General features: G+C 31.2%; 1 long non-coding RNA gene across 1 annotated transcript; it reads right to left on the bottom strand.

The window, feature by feature from the left end:
- Window positions 1-1578: 1578 nt before the first annotated feature.
- On the bottom strand, window positions 1579-18037 carry LOC123818921. Its single transcript, XR_006785727.1, has 3 exons — window positions 17982-18037; window positions 4223-4361; window positions 1579-1658 (listed from the first exon to the last, which is right to left on the bottom strand). It is a non-coding gene; the product is annotated as an uncharacterized LOC123818921 (long non-coding RNA).
- Window positions 18038-18463: the final 426 nt, after the last annotated feature.

Genomic DNA, 18463 nt, shown 5'->3' on the forward strand with positions numbered 1-18463 from the left:
TTTCTAAGTTAATACAATATGGAAAACCTTTTTAAAAATTTTACTGTTTACTGTGTACTCACTTTGCAAATTGGGAAAAAAAGGGCTAATGACTATATAAAACTTTACTCTGAGAAAATTATATATTATAAACATACACATAAACTAAAATTTGGGAGATATTGTTTTACATAGAAAATTGTGTAGTCAAAATAAAGTCCTATACTATAGCATATAAATCTCAAATTTTTATTTTATATTTTATAAATGAAATGTTTATATACAAATTACTTTTAGCTTTAATAATTATTAGCCGGATATAATTATTGATTATTATAATTATTAACTGAAATGGTAGCCAAATAAACTTGTACTTATCTCAATAAATAGTTTAATAATTTTTAATTACATGTTTAGTTATATTATCAAATTTCACAATATCGTTATAAAATGTGTTTTAATAAATGAAATAATAATTTCACCTTTTTGTCTCATTTATCACATTTGGATAGGAAATACTATGAACAGACACACTAAACATATGTATGACTCTGACAAATCACTTAAACTCTTTGAATTTTAATTTGGTTGATTAAAACCTAATTGAACTAAAATTCCCAAAGGGCTAACTTTAAAATTTTTTCACTCCTTACATAATATGTTATAATAAACTATTTCACATTTCCATATGTAACAGTATGCAATGTCATAATTTCTTTCATTTTGGGATATTCAAATATATGATCTTATAATTTAAATATATATTTGAACATATATGTAATTGGCAAATGACTTCAAATTATTAAAAATTAAAACATCAAATTATCATTTAAAAAGCACTAATATTTTAAATTTTACATAAATATTAATAAAAATTCCTACATCACTTAACCAAAACATACTGGGTTGGCCAAAAAGCTCTTATGTTTTTTTTCTGTAAAATATAAGACGCATTTTTCATTTTCAACAGTAACTTGATTGATTTGGTTATATTGGGTTTGTCAGCCATCTCCTGCTATTGGCTGCTAGTGGGTGGAGGGCAGGGGCGCTGCCTCTATACAATGCATAGAACAGCCCCTCAGCAAAGTATTTATTTGACCAAAATATCAATAGTACCAAGAAACTTTGCAAACTGCTTTTGACATTTTTGATCAATCACAGCACATTCTCCATAAACTGCACAAATCTTTTTTTTTTTCACATTTCAGTTGTGTTGTTACCTTTCTTGAAAAATAAAGCATAATATGTCAAAAAGCTGCATATTTTTCATCTTCAATAATAAAATGGATGCACAAAAATTCACCAATTTTGATTTTTTTAAATGGACACTGATATGGCAGCTATCATAATAGTATCTAATGAAATTACTTCAAATGAAGTTAAAGACAACTAAACACTACTGGAGCCATCCTAAGGGAAAATAAAGCAACAAACTTTTTGGCCACTCCAACACATTAAAGAGGAAGAAATATAATGTCTATACATGGATGTGTAAGGTTTGGGAAGTGAAAGAGTAATCATACTGGAAAAATGCAATAGAAATAATAACTACCCAAAACATTATGAACATATTTATTTTATTACCACATTTATTGTTATATTTTAATACATCTTTATCATAAGTTGTGAAATTGTAGTGTTGAGTGAACAGTGGTTATCAAAGACCCTATGTCATTTGCCTGAAAGAGAATAAACAAAACATTAATAACAGGGAAAAATAAAAGAAAGAAACAGATCCTTTCAATCAAAATTTCAAAAATAGAGCCTAAGTTAAACACACCCAAGTGTAGCTAACTTGAAGTACCATTATTCTTCCCCGTCATGCCAAGGAGTACAAAGAAGGAATTCAAACTGTTGTGTGGGGAATCAGGGAGCACTTCACAGAAAAAACTGGCATTTAATCCAGGCTATACATTTCAATAGGATCTCCACAGTAAGGAAAAATTAATTTGAAATTAAAAAATAATTCTATAGCTGGGGAGAATACAGGGGAACTCTGTGAAATTGACATTTTGTTTGCTATTTGTTCAGCTTGAAGATTACTATAGATTATGATTGAATATTTTACAGGGTGTGACAAAAGTAGATTTACAGTTGTGAGTATTGAAAATAATACAACAATTAATAAATGATACAAGAGTAAACTGTTTCACATACTCACAACTGTAAACCCACTTTTGCCTCACCCATGTATTGTATTTCTTAGGTAGCACAATTATATAACACATAGCACAATTATATAATGAGTGGTTTACACACACTGGCAAGTTAGAAAGAGTTAGGAACATTTGTCTTTGCAGGAAGACACTAGTCCTTCTGCTACTGTAGGCATCAAGCATGTGACAACTGCAAACACAGATCCTGGTAAATATATTCCCTCTGAATTTCAGCCCCTCAAATATAACAAACTTACAAGGTCATGAAGAAAATTCCATAACACTGATTTATTTTCTTTGCTTTAATTTAGGTTTGGGTTTGTTAGTTTATAGTTCTATTAAGTAAACTCCTATATATATATATGCATACATTGCATGGAATATTTTGTTCTATGGTGAAATTACCATAAATGGACAAAAATATCCAGTATTCTTTGCTACAATGACAGCAAGAGCATTCTCGTAATCATCTCCAACACCACCAACTCATGTATCTGACCTTGGGTTATCACTTGTTAAGAGACAAATGTGGATGGCCCTAAAGCGTCATCGCTATCTTCTTTTTGGCAATTTGGGAAAGAGATGACTCAACAAAACTGTGCCAGCCAGCAGAGAGACAAGAATATGACAAGATATCTTCATTCCTGTAGCAAGTCTTTAGCCAGAGTCCCTGTATACCTCCCTTGTCCCTCATTCCTTTGGCATAATTCTGAGGTCAATCATTCCTTAGAGGTTTCTTGTTAATTTGAAAAACTAAATGTTATTAACCCATTTTATGATAATCTATAATTCTGTAAGTATGTAGTATAGTGTATAGTACTGCTTATGCTCCTTTGGAACAGACTGTGCCCTACATAGAATATTTACACCTGGCTTATGCTGTAAAATGGTAGAAGTTGGAAAGTAACAGGTGCCCTGAAACTGCTCTCTCTATATATATTTTTCCCAAATAAATTTTATTTATATCTGTTCTTTGCGGTAATGGTAGTATGAATTCATAACTCCCATGTAAAACATCACCAAATGTAAAACTTAGCCCTTCCATCTATATTTTATACACTCACGTATATATGCACAAAATATAATAACTATAGGATTGTTGAAGTTTTTAAAAGTTTTTCCATGAGTTTAAATGTTTATGCAAGAGTCACAATAAAGAGCATGGATATTCAATGCTCTTGCTTATCTCTTCTTGTTTAGGACCACTCTCAGCATTAGTGGTTAATGACCACCTGCAGACATTACCAGAGAGTGTATAGACAGAGTAAGGGTGATTCTGTCCTTCCTTGGAAACCTTGGCAACAGTTATCTCAGGTCTTGGAAGGACCAAGCTCCACACACAAACATTTACCAAATAATTCCACAACAAAGACCACCCTCTTTCTCTGTTAACAACAGGTGCAATGTTATTTTTTTATCTTGGTATATTAAATTAGAAATATTGAACCTATAAACAGATATTTTATGGAAATTCCACATATATTCCACAACAGAAAGTAGATTATTTGACAGCTTAATTTTTTAAATATTAACTGTCACTGAGTAAGAAATCATAAGAGACTTGTGAAGAATATAAATTTTAAGATGTTTAATAACCATTTCTATGGATTTTTGGTAATCAATCTGACCATGTTTTTAATTTCTAAACTTAAGAACTTGAAATTTGAACTAATCTTATATAAAATTATTGTTATGCACCTTCATAAATGTCAGAGCCTCTAGAAAGGAATTACACATTTCTTTATGTAAAGAGAATATCAAGATAGAAACTTGAAAACAGCATTTATTTAATTCATATTATTGCATTTATTTGTTATTTTTAAAAGGTCATGGTGTGATTTACTCATAAATGAAAAAGTGAATCTACCTAGTCATAAAAGTGCTTTATAACTAAAAGTGTTATAGTAAAAAGTATGAAGCCAGTACTATACAGTTACTAAAATATTCCACTTTAGATTGACACAGTTTATGTATGATCTGATTTGCTAATTTTTCACAATTGAACTAGTTGAATAAAAAATATAGGCCTATATAAACTTATCAAACATTTTGAATAAAGTGATTTGTCAACTTAATAGTCAACTCACCCAATCAAACATGCTTCAGTCAACAGTGACAAACGTGACTGCATGGGCAGGCCCAGCTGGAAATTCAGTGTTGATGATGTAACAGAGTTTCCTATTGTAATAAGTCTTGCACATTACCACAAATGTTTTTCTCAATATCCTAATTAAGGATTGCAAAATAACATTAATTAAAATCTTTCATATTTCAGTACAGATAACATTAAATTCTGGTATTAAATATAGATGTTGACATAATAATTATTACTAACATTTCAGAGGAAGTGAGCATAGGCACATGGTGGCATTAAAACTGTTCTAATCCTTTTAAAAGATGCAATAATTCACCCCTTTCTGAGCTCTCCTCTGCACAGAGCTAAAGAACAGCAACACCATACTGGAGACTCCATCAATCTCTTTCACACTAGTTGCCCAGCCCTGACAATTACCTAAGTCTCTGCCCCTTACCACTTACCAGTGCACTTTTCTACAATAGGCCATGCTAGTAAGACGAGAAATCAAAGTAGCTCTACCTAATACATAGAAACAAACACAGAGGCAGGGGGAGCTGCAAAAATGAGGAGACAAGAAATATGGCCCAAATGGAAGGACAGTATAAAACTCCAGAAAAAGAGCTAAACAAAATGGAGATAAGCAATCTATCAGATGCATTATTCCAAACACTGGTTATTGGGCTTCTCAAGGAACTCACTGACTACTTCAAGAGCATAAAAAAGACCCAGGCAGAAATGAAGTTTACACTGAGTGAAGTAAATAAAAATTTGCAGGTGATCAACAGTAGAGTGTATGAATCTGAGATTCAAGTCAATATTTTGGAATATCAGGAAGAAAAAATATTCAACTAGAACAGCAACAAGAAAGAAGAATCCAAAAATTATAGAACTTCCAACATACCAACATTCAAATCATGGGGATGTCAGAAGAAGAGGAAGAGCGAGAAATTGAAAACTTATTTGAAAAAATAGTGAAAGAAAACTTCCCTAATTTGGTGAAGGAAATTGATATACAATTCTAGAAAGCACAGAGAGTCCCAAAGAAGGTGCACACAAAGAGAACCACACCAAGACACATCATAATTGAACTGTCAAAGGTTAAAGATAAAGAGAGAATCTGACAAGCAGCAAGAGAAAAGCAGAGGGTTACCTACCAAGGAATTCCCATAAGACTTTCAGATGACTTCTCAAAAGAAACCTTACAGGCTAAACGGGACTGGTAAGAAGTATTCAAGTTGATGCAAAGGAAAGACTTACAACCTAGATTACTCTATCCAGCAAAGCTTTCATTTAGAAATGAAGGTCAGAAAAAGTGCTTCCCAGAAAAGGTAAAGCTAAAGGAGTTCATCATCACCAAGCCATTATTATACAAAATATTAAAGAGAATTATTTAGGAAAAGAAGATCAAAACTATGAACATTAAAATGGCAATATATTCACAACTATCAATAACTGGATCTGAAAAAAAACAAACTAAGCAAATAAGCAGAACAAAAACAGACATAGATATGGAGATTATTTGGAGGCTATTCAGTTGGGAGGGGAAAGGGGGAAAATAGGGGGAAAGGTGCAGGGATTAAGAAATACAAATTGGTAGGTAGAAAATAGACAGGGGGATATTAAGAACAGTACAGGAAAATGAGAAGCCAAATAACTTATATGCATGATCCACAGACATAAACTAAAGGAGGGGGGACTGCTTGTGGGAATGCAGGGTACTGAGTGGAAGAGGGGAAAAATTTGGAACAATATAATAGCATAGTCAATAAAATATATTAAAAATAAAAATAGAACCAGGAATGAGTCAAAGAAAAAAAAGAAACTGATTTACCAAGCCATGAAAGAACATGAGGAAAACTTATGCATATTACTGAAGGAAGCCAACCTGGAAAGGCCACATGCTATATGATTCTAAATATATGACATTCAGAAAGCCGAACTATGGAGACTAAAAATATTGGTGATTGCCAAGAATTGAGCAGTACAGGAATGAATAGATGAAAATGGAAGATATTTAGGGGAGTAAAACTTCTCTGTATGATACTACATATAATAATTGATAAATATCATTTGTTTTACATTTGCTCAAACCCATAAAACATACATCACCAAGCGTGAACCATAGTGTAAACTACAGACATTGGGGGATAATGATGTATCAATCAAGTGTCATCAATTGTTAAAAATGTATCAATCTGAGAGATGTGGATAATGTGGCAGTAGTGCTTACATGGGAAATATTTCTATTTTGCCCTCAATTTTTCTGTGAACCTTAAAGTACCCTAACATTAGTATGTACTGCATTGTAATTGATGCCCTGGCCAAGTAGCTAAGTTGGTTATAGAGTCATCCCAGTACACCAAGTTTGGGGTTTGATGCCCAGTCAGGGCACATACAGGAAACAACCAATTAATGCATAAATAAGTGGGATGACAAAACAATCTCTCTCTCTCTCTCTCTCTCTCTCTCTCTCCCCTTAAATCAGTGTTTTAAAATATGCATAGTAATTATTGCTAAAATAATATAATTTATATCAAATGTAATGAATATTCTTTTTCTAATCAAAAGGAGGAAGAACTTAGTCTAATTTTCCAAACTCAAAGAGATAGGATGTAGCATTTATTGTTCAGAAGGATGGAAATAAATCATGAGTTAAGTTAGAAAATAAACTCCTATTACAACAGTTTCAATGGTGGAAATATGAAAGTGGTCAAACACCCATTCACTCATGGAAAGAACAGAAATAAAAAAGTTGGCCAAATATATATGTATATGTATATGTATATGTATATATTTATATATTGTTATATATATATTTGGCCTTTTATATATATATATATATATTGGCCTTATATATATTTTTGTTATTATTTTCAGTGAGCTAATGCATGGATGGAAGACAAATATTGGTTTGTACAATATAATTTTCTCACTAAACGTAATTATAAAACTCAACTATCAAGCAACTGATAATTTTTATTTTCATGCTCTCACAATGTTAAAAAATAATTTTTAGCCTTAATTACTAAATCTTTCAGTTATTACACATCTTGAACAATATTAGCAAAACCAGAAGCCCTTCGAGGCTACTATGCAATTAGAAATGGTGTTTTTTTTTCTCAGTATATGGTTATAGTGTGAAATATAACTGTAAAAATGACATTATGGTCTGCTATATTTATCCTCTCAGCAACTTGAGCAGCACATCAAGTTTGCTTAATTTATAATTATTTTTATCACTTTGTGCTTCAGGCAAAATCTGAAAGAAAAAAATAGCTGTTGCTTTAGATTTTACAGCATTACTCATAATAAAAAATGCAGCACTTGAATTTGCCATACTGATTGACATACTCAGGGAGATACTATAATTGAGTACACTGGGAAACCTCCTTGATACCTTTGTCACAAAGAGAATTCTCCTTTTCTTAGCATTTTAGATACTCCTAAATCTAACAATATTATAGGTAGAATGAAACTTGAAACAAATACACTTATACTAGGGAAATTAAAATGTTACTCATAGTTAAAGAGCATCTTATTTTATATAAATTTTGAAAAGAAATAGAAGAAAATCATATCTGTTTTAAAAGCCTTTTATAAGGCTTTTTGATGTTAGGATAACTAGGAATTTGGGGAGGGGAGCATAACATTTTAAAACAAAAGAGAATAGAATGTGGATGCCAAAGACTGGTTTTCTAAGGGTAGTTGCAAAATATTGTTAATTTGAAATGACTTCTGCTTATTATGCCTCAGTATTTATACACATAAAATTAGAATAATATCTCATTTACTGAGTTATTAGTAGGAGGCATTAAAATAATGTATATCAAAGATTTTTATAAACTATAAATTGGGGACATTTTGATTAACATCCTTGTATTCTCAAATAAAGAGCTGAATTTTCTTATGGTGACAGAAAAATTGCAAAATTTCAATGACTTAAAACAACAAACACTTATTTTTTAATCATATCCTTTTCAAGAGAGGTCTACTGATCACAGGCACACAGAGTCCTAAGTTGATGGAACAATTGCCATACCAAGTACCAGAGAGAAATGGAGCTGCTTGCATTCTCAAATGATCTAGAGCAGAACTGACATATGTTCATTGTTGTGTGACTGCTTACCAGTACTAGAAACCTAGTAACCACAAATGAACCAGGAAAATCAGATTTATCATGTGCTTGCAAGGAAAAAAAATGGAAAATAATTGTTAAAAGCAACACTGGTTATCATAGGATATACATCTTAGAACGTGGAGTAAGATAAACAGTATGAATCCATTTTACATCTATGAAATTAAGAAAATTTAAGCCTGACAATTCTAAATATTAGGAAGGATGTGGATCAAAAGACATTCTTATACACCGTTGGTGGAGTAGAAATTAATACATGCCATTTGGAGAAAAATGTGGCAATAGCTAAGAAAGTAAAATATGTGAATCTCTAAATCCTTAATTATTCCACTAATTCAATGTCATTCCCTTAAATAAAGTTGTCTAGGTACAGTTTTTACAGAGACTGGCGTGTGCGAACAAAATATTGGAAATGACATGTCTATATGTTCATTAAAGAAAGAATGGATATATAAAATAATTTATTTACATATATGTAAAGAATAAACTAGAATTATATGTAGCCACCTGAATAAACTTCCCCCCAAATACTGTATTTTAAAAAAGATATAACAGAATAATATACATAGTAGAGTATAACATATAAAACTTAAAAAAGCAAACCGATATTGGCCACTTATGACAGATACTATCTCAGATATAATTATATACTTATTATTTATTTAGAGTTTATTTATACATTTCAAAAATGAGTATTAAAATGTACATTACTTCATATTTATCCTAATTTATAGTTATTAAATTTTTATTTAGATATATGTGCTTATTATATTTAGCTTTTATTTTTTGTTTTTTCTTTTTACTGTGAAATCCTTCTTTTATTTCTGTCTCTTGTGGCAAAATAATGTTTTAGACAAATAAGTCATCTAATTTACTTTGGGCACAAAGACAGTGAAAACTGGAATGAGGGAGAAAGCTTTCATTGTTTTGATGTCCTTTTATAAAAATAAGTGAAAAATAGGAAGTGATTCTGATAATTGTAAAAATACAATTGAGACAAAGTTAATTATCATTAGGCATATAGAAAGCAGACAAAAGTTAGCCTTAATTATGCATTCATCTGATTTAAACTGGTGGACAATGCATACATGTGAAAAGTAAAAGTAAGACTTTAAAAATGCTTAAAGTGTCAGCTATTTTTGAAGACTTTGTTTATTTTAATAAATAAAGAACAACTGTATGTAGTGAGGAATAATAATTATACCTTCTCAGCCTACCTCCTCCTAAATCTTAATATTGTAAATTAGAGACAAATGTGTAGATCCTTATACATTTTGAGGAAAAGATATTGGTCGTGTTTTTAAGACACCATCAACACTTGTGTTAAACTTCCTTGCTCAACATTGAGCCAGTGGTATATTGATTATATTGGTTCCTAAAAGTGGATTATTAAATATTCAGGATTTTCAGTTATGATGAAGTATGTACACCATGGAAGCACTAGAAATTAGGGTTTTTAATTTTTTAAAATTTAGATATAATTTTCATTTCTGAGAGTCAGTTTAGTTTACTTGTGCATCCACTAGTTATAACATCTGCGAAATTCTTATATAGTCTTTTAATTCCATATAAGCGAATGGATTTCTTTCTGAATTTAAGTACACATTCTTTGTCCACTGGAGTAACTTCAAATAATTTAATGAATAAAGTTGAAGTTAAGAATTTATAGTAGAATATTAACATTCTCATTTAAATTTATTACATAATAATAATTCAATAATTACCTTTATATTATATAATACACAGAGGATTAAATACTAAATATACTTCAATTAAGGATTTTTATACATGCCTGGGCTCTATGGGAGCTAAATTTTATTTTTTGTACATGTTTAGCTTTGAATATTTTATATTTGTACACATTTTACAAATTTATCATGTTCAGAAGATGGGATTCCTATGATTTGTGATTCAGTGAAGGTCATATATTTTGAGACAACACAGCAATCAATTGATGTATTCACAAAGAAAAAGAAGTAAGATAATCTGACTACAAGTTGAATGTGTGATAAATGTTTTCAATAATAGTTTAGACAAATGGACTTTGAAAATGTAGGCAATGGGGAATTGAAAAAAGTAAGCAATCAGGACAAAATTAAAATGGATGGTATTAAAATTACAGAAATTTAGTAGGGAATTTATAAAATTTATTTTGAAACACATATTAAAGACTAATTATGAATCAAGATCTCTCACAGTTGGCATGATAATATAAACATAAGCTGATGGTAATATAAATATTTCCATGATTAGATATAGAAATATATTATTAGATATAGAAGATACTAAATACCAAAACATGTTACCAGAAAAATAGCATGTCCCTCTTCATTGTAAGTTCTTAAATATATTTCATATTCTTTGAGGAAAAGATATCTTCTGTTTCTTTAGTAGACTCAATAAACTATTCACTGATTCAAACATCTAAAATCATTTTGCCACATAGGAGAAAGCATGGCTCTCATCTCCCTCTCGTTTTACAGACATACTGAAGCATTCTTGTGTTTTTACCTTTTGTCTCTTCATAGTGTACACATGTATGGGAGTGGAATACTGAGGGGAAAGATAAAACCCACACATCCCTCCCCACACTCATGCATGCACAGCTTCCAATGGGGAATTTTGCCTTTGGGTTTAAAACAGGAGCCTGGTTAAGAAAAAAATTGCAGTTTTCCCCTGTCTTTTACCATAGGAGGTATATCTACCTCTGTGACTGGCTTGGGTCTAGCAGGGGTGTCCAAACTTTTGGCATCTCTGGCCCACGCTAAAAGAAAAGTTGTCTTGGGTCACACATTAAATAAATTGCAACACTTAATCACAAAAAAATCTCATAATGTTTTAAGTAAATTTATAATTTTTGTGTTGGGCTGCATTCACTGCCATCCTGGGACATGTGTGTCAGGCCTCAGGTTGAAAAACCCTGGAACTTTTCCCCTGAGTTGTATAATTATAAGACAGCTACAATTTCCTTCAAAATTAATTCACAGACACAGATTCACACACACACGTACACCACTTTCCACATAAATCTAGAAGAACAAGAAGCACAAACTTCAATTTAATACAATTATGAGACAGCTGCAAACCTGTGTTGTGATAAAAAAAATTGGAAAGTAAAAAAGAAATAAAAAATGACATCAGATAAACCAGGAAAACTAAACTGATCCCCCATCAAATTCATCAATAAGAAAAAATGTTGTATATATGATAAAAAGAAACAACAGAATATTAAAATTTTTGAATATTAAAAGTATGATGCATAAAATTAACAGAGATAGAGAACTAAAAATATAGAAGTTAATGGTATAAAACTCTCCTGAAAGTTATTAGAAAGAAAATAGAAAGGGAATATCTGAAAAGTATAAGGCGATTAGAGAAACACTCAAGGCAGTTCAATATCCAAATAATACAAGTTCTACATGGAACTTGGGGAAGACTGAAAAGGAATAATAAGGGATTGTTCAGAGAAATATCAAAATAAAATTTATGATAACTGAATGACTTAAATACACAGTGTTATTGCTTGTTCAGTTAATGAAAAAATTCATATGAGGGCATATTAGTGTAAATTTTCAGAAAATATGAACAAAGAAAAATGAAAACTCATTATTAGAAGCAACAAACCAAAATTAGATCAGATTTAAACAGGATGTGAAATATAAATTGTTGCAAGTTGCTGAGCATCAATGGTGGAAGCCAGGCTTAAATGGTGCAATGTCTTAGTGTTACGAAGTAAAACAAATGTCAATTGAGAATTTGACACCCAGATAAATTATTCATCAACTGTTAGGGTGTAAGACAAAGTATTCTTCGATGACCTTTCTCAACAACCTTACCTGACATGTGTCTTTTCCCAGGATATTACAAAAGAAAATAAACGGAGACTTGTTTTCGACACTATGGACCAACACAAGAAGAAATATGTGTATGGGGCAGGGGGACATGGTGGGGGAAGGGGTTCCTATGATGACAGTAAGAAAAAATCCTAGATTTCTGACAGTGTAGGAGAAAGAGTAATTGCAGAATGTATATGTCCAAGGAAGGAAATGAACTGTGCAATTATTTAATATGATTAAATATATGGAAAGTTATGAGAAGTATAAGACAGAGCTATTAGAGGACTGCAAAGATTTTAGTATAAATTCAAAGAAAGCTATATAAGTGAAAAATACAACCAGTTGTTTGAGAAAAAGAGAAACATATAAAATGGAAATAAAATTAAAATGTTTTGCCTGTCTCAGTAGAGAACAATATTTTCATTAGCAATATAATGTTTTTAAACAAAAATTGTGATATTGTTGTATTTCAGAAATGGAGGAGGAAAATGTACAGTGTTTATCTAATATAACATTCATTTAATGGTAGTTAGTATTTATAATTCAAAGTATAGCAGTTTTTATATATGTAGGTTAGGGAGATAAATTCTAGAAGGCATGATTGTTTTCATTTTGTACTTACAAGCCTCTTCAAATATTGTATTTAAAAATCATAAGCAGTTCCAACTGGTGAAAATTACAACTTATAAAATAAATAAAGAAAAGCATATTTCTATAAGAATGCTGTACTTAGAATTATTTTAGTTAAGGCTGGATACTCTGTTTTATGAAGTATTTCATTTGATGACTTCTAAGCCAACTTCAAATTCTAACCATATAACTGTCCAATTTTTAAAAATATTTAATTAGTATTGTTCCAAAAATTCTTTTTGACTTTTCATAGTGTTTCCTGGTTAAGACTTGATTTTATATTCTACACAAATATGTAGACGTAGAAATGGTAATTTGATAAGAACTTCTAAATTAGCCCAGATGACAGCCAAACCTCAAACTCTGAATGCCTATCCACATACTGAGATGACAAAAGGTTAAAAATAAGAACATTCTTTTTTTAAAGATTTTATTTATTTATTTTTAGAGAGGGAAGGGGGGGAGAAAGAGAGAGAAACATCAATGTGCGGTTGCTGGGGGTCGTGGCCTGCAACCCAGGCATGTGCCCTGACTGGGAATCAAACCTGTGATGCTTTGGTTCACAGCCCACGCTCAATCCACCGAGCTACACCAGCCAGGGAAGAACAAGAACATTCTTAAATCTGCTATGGAAGGAAGAAAACCTGTTTCAGTCACATTTTGATTTTCAACGTTCATGTTAGACTCATCTAACGTAATTTGCTTATCAAGTTATTATGTGTTCACATTCAAGTGGGAGTTAAGAAAGGAATCACTATAAGTTATATTAGAGGACAATTATCAGAAGTTATTTTTTAAATAATTCATATCATTTTTATGAGGTCTTAAAAAAGTTCATCCATTGTTAATATAATGGAATGGTTTGTGTGATATTGCTGTAACCTGGTAGCCAAGGAGAATGGACTGGAGTGCACATGTGTGAACAATGATGACTTCATTGTACTAGTTAGTGGGGGCAGTAGATACTGTTGAGTGAGCATGTATACTGTGTGACTGTCACATTCAAAATGAGTGAGCAAGTAGAGCAACAAATCCGCATCAAGTTTTGCACTAAAATTGAACAGTCCTCCAAATAAATTATTCAGATGATTCAGAAGGCAGCAGCTATGGGCAACTGGCAATTGGCAGCTTCATCAGAACAATATGCCTACTCATGCATCACACATACCTCATGCAGTTTTTTGGCAAAACATCAAATCACCCAGGTGACTCAGCTCCCCTCAGCCCAGATTTGACAACCGGTAACTTCTGGTTTTCCCAAAACTAAAATCACTTTTGAAAAGGAAGAAATTTCAGACCATTGATGAGATTCAGGAATATATGACAGGGCAGTTGATATGATAGACAATTGGGAGAACTATGTGAGGTCCCACATTGCCTACTTTGAAGGGAGCTGAGGTATCATTGTCCTATCTACATTTCTTGTTATCTTGTATCTTCTTCAATAAATGTCTCTATAGTTCATATTCCATGTCTGGATACCTTCTGGACAAACTTCATATATTAAAATACATTACAAAAAGAACGTTAATTAGCTCAAATATAACAACTCAGCTTGGCTTTGGCACACTTCAATCTCTCATTTTTTCATTGCTCTGAAAGTCTAGAATTAACAAGTTTTTAAAAATTTACAAAGAATAATTTTACCTCAATCTGTTTTTAATTTAGTTTTCCTATATCAAAATAAAACTGTGTTAAATACATGTAAGTGGAAAATGTTTTTAGAAGATTTTTCTTATCACTTTCAGTATTTGAATATTTGCCATCTCTCAATAAAAGGGTATGACAGTTATAATAAATATTGGCATTAAAACAACAGGAAAAAAGAAGGGATGACAATATTGTTTAACCCAACACTAAGAGATAGATACTATAATTAACTTACTAATATAATTGACTAGGTAGTTCTTTGGGTATATGATATGCCCTAATTACATAAATATTAAGAGAACTTTTATGAAATGAAAGTGTTTTTTATTTATATTTTTTGTATTAAAGAGGAATGTAGAGGAAAGATAAGACTTGAATGATGTTCCAGTTGAGCCACTTATCAACCAATACCATCATGAGACCCGATTCATTTAACCCTTTCTTTCCTAAAGTCCAGGTTTACTTTATACCATTCTTCGTTATCCATGAAACCTAACATGCTGAAGTTAAATTCATTGACTTGTGTGCTCAGCTCTTTCTCAGCTTGTTCTTGTCCCAATCTGAATGCATTCACAGACACAGATTCACACACACACGCACACTGAAATGCACACTTATATGCAAATCCTCACAAGAATACTTTAAAATTTTTCCTGATACTTGAAGCTCCAGAAAGCATTTGCTTCATATTTTATCCACTGCCCACAGGGAGCTCCTAGTTAGAAATAATTCTGTGCTTACTACATTTGAAAATATATACATCAATATAGAATAATGATATATATGTACATGTACTTTTTCATCATGCAGTAAGAGGAATATTTTAAATTCATATGTGACTGTCTTAGTTCCTTATGTAAGCACTTCAATTTTGACTCATGCATCTTAGGATAAAGTGGAGTTTAACACAATTACACAGATACTGCCTCCTGTGTCTCATCTTGAACCACAGTCTCTCCCTCACTCATTCTCCCTCATTCATTCAGATATTCATTCCTAGCATTACCACGACAATGGCCCTCTTTCTTTTCCTGGGACATATTATACTAAGGGTTTTAAGAAATGCTTTACTGTTTTGAATGCTTTGTTTTCTGCCAGAATTTGAACTTAATTTTCTTTTCATTAAGAAAATATTTCGTGATCAAACTGCTTTCTCTCATCCAAGTTTTTCTACTAAGGCATTCTTGTATTTACTTCCATTTTACACTAAGGATAACAATGACAATCAAAAATTTCAATTATTTGTTTAGTGTCTCTGTCACCAGCTTCATTAGAAGTGAAACCATAACTGTATTGTTCATTTCTATTCTCCCAGGGCCAAAATGTTGACAGGCTTATTCATATTAGGAATTCAATAAATACTTAATAATATATACCAAATGTGTTTTTTAAGTCTACTGAACATCCACTGATGCTCAATGAATATTTTTAAATAAATGTGTAAATAATAAGGAATCATAATTTAAAAGGTGGCTCAATCATTAAACCATATTATGGCACTGAAAAAATTATAAAACAAAATACTTAAAAACAAATAAAATGATAATCTCATTCGTGATATAAAAGCCTTTTGTGTGATGCAGATAACTTAAGCCAATAAATTGCAGATAAAACAAAGGTCCCTAATGATTCCCATTTGAGAAGTTTGCCAACTACAAACTCACAATAAAAATATATAAGCAATAGACTAAACATAAATTAAATCAAAAGAAACAAACAATGGCAATTAATAGAGACCTGATAATTTTAGATACTGTAATGTTCTATCTCAAAACCAGGATATAAAATAAAGAAAAATTAAAAAATATATATATGGAATACAAAAATAAATAACGGCCAAATGACTACTAAAAAGGGCCAGGAATATTTGGAGGGGAAAACAGAATTTTTAGAAATAAAAATTTTAACTATTTTCATTCAAAAAACTTCACTTACAAAACTGGCTAGATAAATAAGATCAATAGACAAACAAAGAGAATTAGTAAACTAGGTGATAATCTGAAGAAATTTCTTAATGTAATAAAAGAGATTCATTTTTTAATATGTAAGAAAAAGCTTAACAGACATGGAGGGCAGAAAGAGAAGATCTAATAGAGAGGGTGGGGCAAAAGTAGGTTACATTTATAAGTATCCAAAACAAAGTTGATTCTTATATTGTTTTTATTATGTATTGTACTATTTTCCACATAAACAACTGTAAACTTACTTTTGCTTCACACTGTGTTTAAGGCAATAGAAGTCCAAAGAGGAGAAGATAGGAAAAACAGAAAAATGGCAATATTTGAAAATATAGTGACTTAATATTTTCTGTGATTGTTTGCAATGCAAATATTTGGAAACCAACACTGAATAACTAGAAAGGTATATAAAAATGTATCCCCTGTGCACATTTCAGTGAATTTGTAAAACATCAAATATACAGAGAATATCTTTAAAAAGCAAGAATTTAAAGATAGATTACTTGCATAGGAAAAACTGATCTCAGTATATTCTTTAATTGAAAACACAAAAACCCAAGGAAGTGGCTTTTATATTTTGAGCATGAGAGATAATAAATCCTCAAACAGGCATGTTACATTCAGCTAAATTATAATTCAAGAAAATGTTGAGAGAAGGATAGTTTCACATTAATCACAACAGACCTTTGGTAAAACATATAAATAGGGAGAGTACACATGAAGCACAAAAAATGACAGTGGGGAAAAGAGAATCTAGAAATATTTTTAAGTAGTTAACATTCTCTCATAACATGTATTTAATAAAATTTTGTCTCAATAGTATAAAGCTAGTATTGAAAATTATCTAAACATTTAGAATGTTGCAAACATATTTTAAATGATATATTTATATATAAATGTGTATATGTACACATATATATCATATTTTCTTTGTTTATTGTTAGTCTCTTATCTTATACAAGTGACATGTGAATACATAGCTTAACCAATTTCTTAATCATTTTATTCTCAGCACCTATGTTGTAGGAATTGTGTACGAGATTGAAAAGTTCCACCCAGGAATTGGTATTGTCATGTGAGTTAGCTTTTTTGTAGGAAAACATACATTTATGTATGATAGAAAGCTTATCCCAAATGTTCTACTTTTCTTAGCTGTAACTATGTTTGCCAACAAGCTCTGTTTGCCCTGACAATAGAACATTGGGAAAAGGAATAGCACTTACAGATCTCAGCAATTCTTTCTAAGCAATTGCTGATGCCACTCAAAGGGAGCCAGGAGTTCAAGACTTAATGCTCTAATAATGCCAGACATCCCAGAGTGAGTCATTTTCAGTGATACCGCATCATCAGTAAAGTGAATCCAGATATCCTATACATTATGGTGAATGGTTCCAAATCTCATCTCCCTACAGCGCTCCCAGTGAAATGAAGCTGAATAAAACAAATCCTGATTTTTCACATTTACTGTTATTAAAAAAAGGAACAAAGCAGTGCCAAGGGGAATGAAAGAATAAAGCTATGGCTATTCAGTTGTAAAGAAAGTAAATTAATAAAACTAACCTCATTTTGTGCACATGCTTTCAGCAGATTCCCCAGGAGAACAATTCCCCTTTCAGAATAGAATAAGGATGGGGGATGGACTACACAACCTCATAACTGGGTATTATTTTTAGCAATACTTGTGCTTGATAAATCACAAGAAACTAATATGTCACCCTGTTTGCCACATGATGCTTGATATCTTCTCCCATGGCCCATTCTTTTTTTTAACAATGTTAACTAGCAACACTGATATATATTATGACCTTACTAAATACACCATATAAAATATTATTGAGAAAAGAACAAAACAATATGTGAATATATAATTATTTAAATATTGAAAACATACAGGGTACTCTGGACATGTGTGAAATACTTAGTCCATTTTTTATTCTTGTTTGGCAAAAAGCAATACAGTATGCTATAAAAGCCTTTTTCCATTATGACAAATTGAACAACCTCCAGATTGTTTATCTGCCACGAGGAGGATTTTTCATTTC

The sequence above is a fragment of the Phyllostomus hastatus genome, unplaced genomic scaffold (genome assembly GCF_019186645.2).
Source record: "Phyllostomus hastatus isolate PE091 unplaced genomic scaffold, TTU_PhHast_1.1 phas_contig_29, whole genome shotgun sequence".
Taxonomy (NCBI): domain Eukaryota; kingdom Metazoa; phylum Chordata; class Mammalia; order Chiroptera; family Phyllostomidae; genus Phyllostomus; species Phyllostomus hastatus.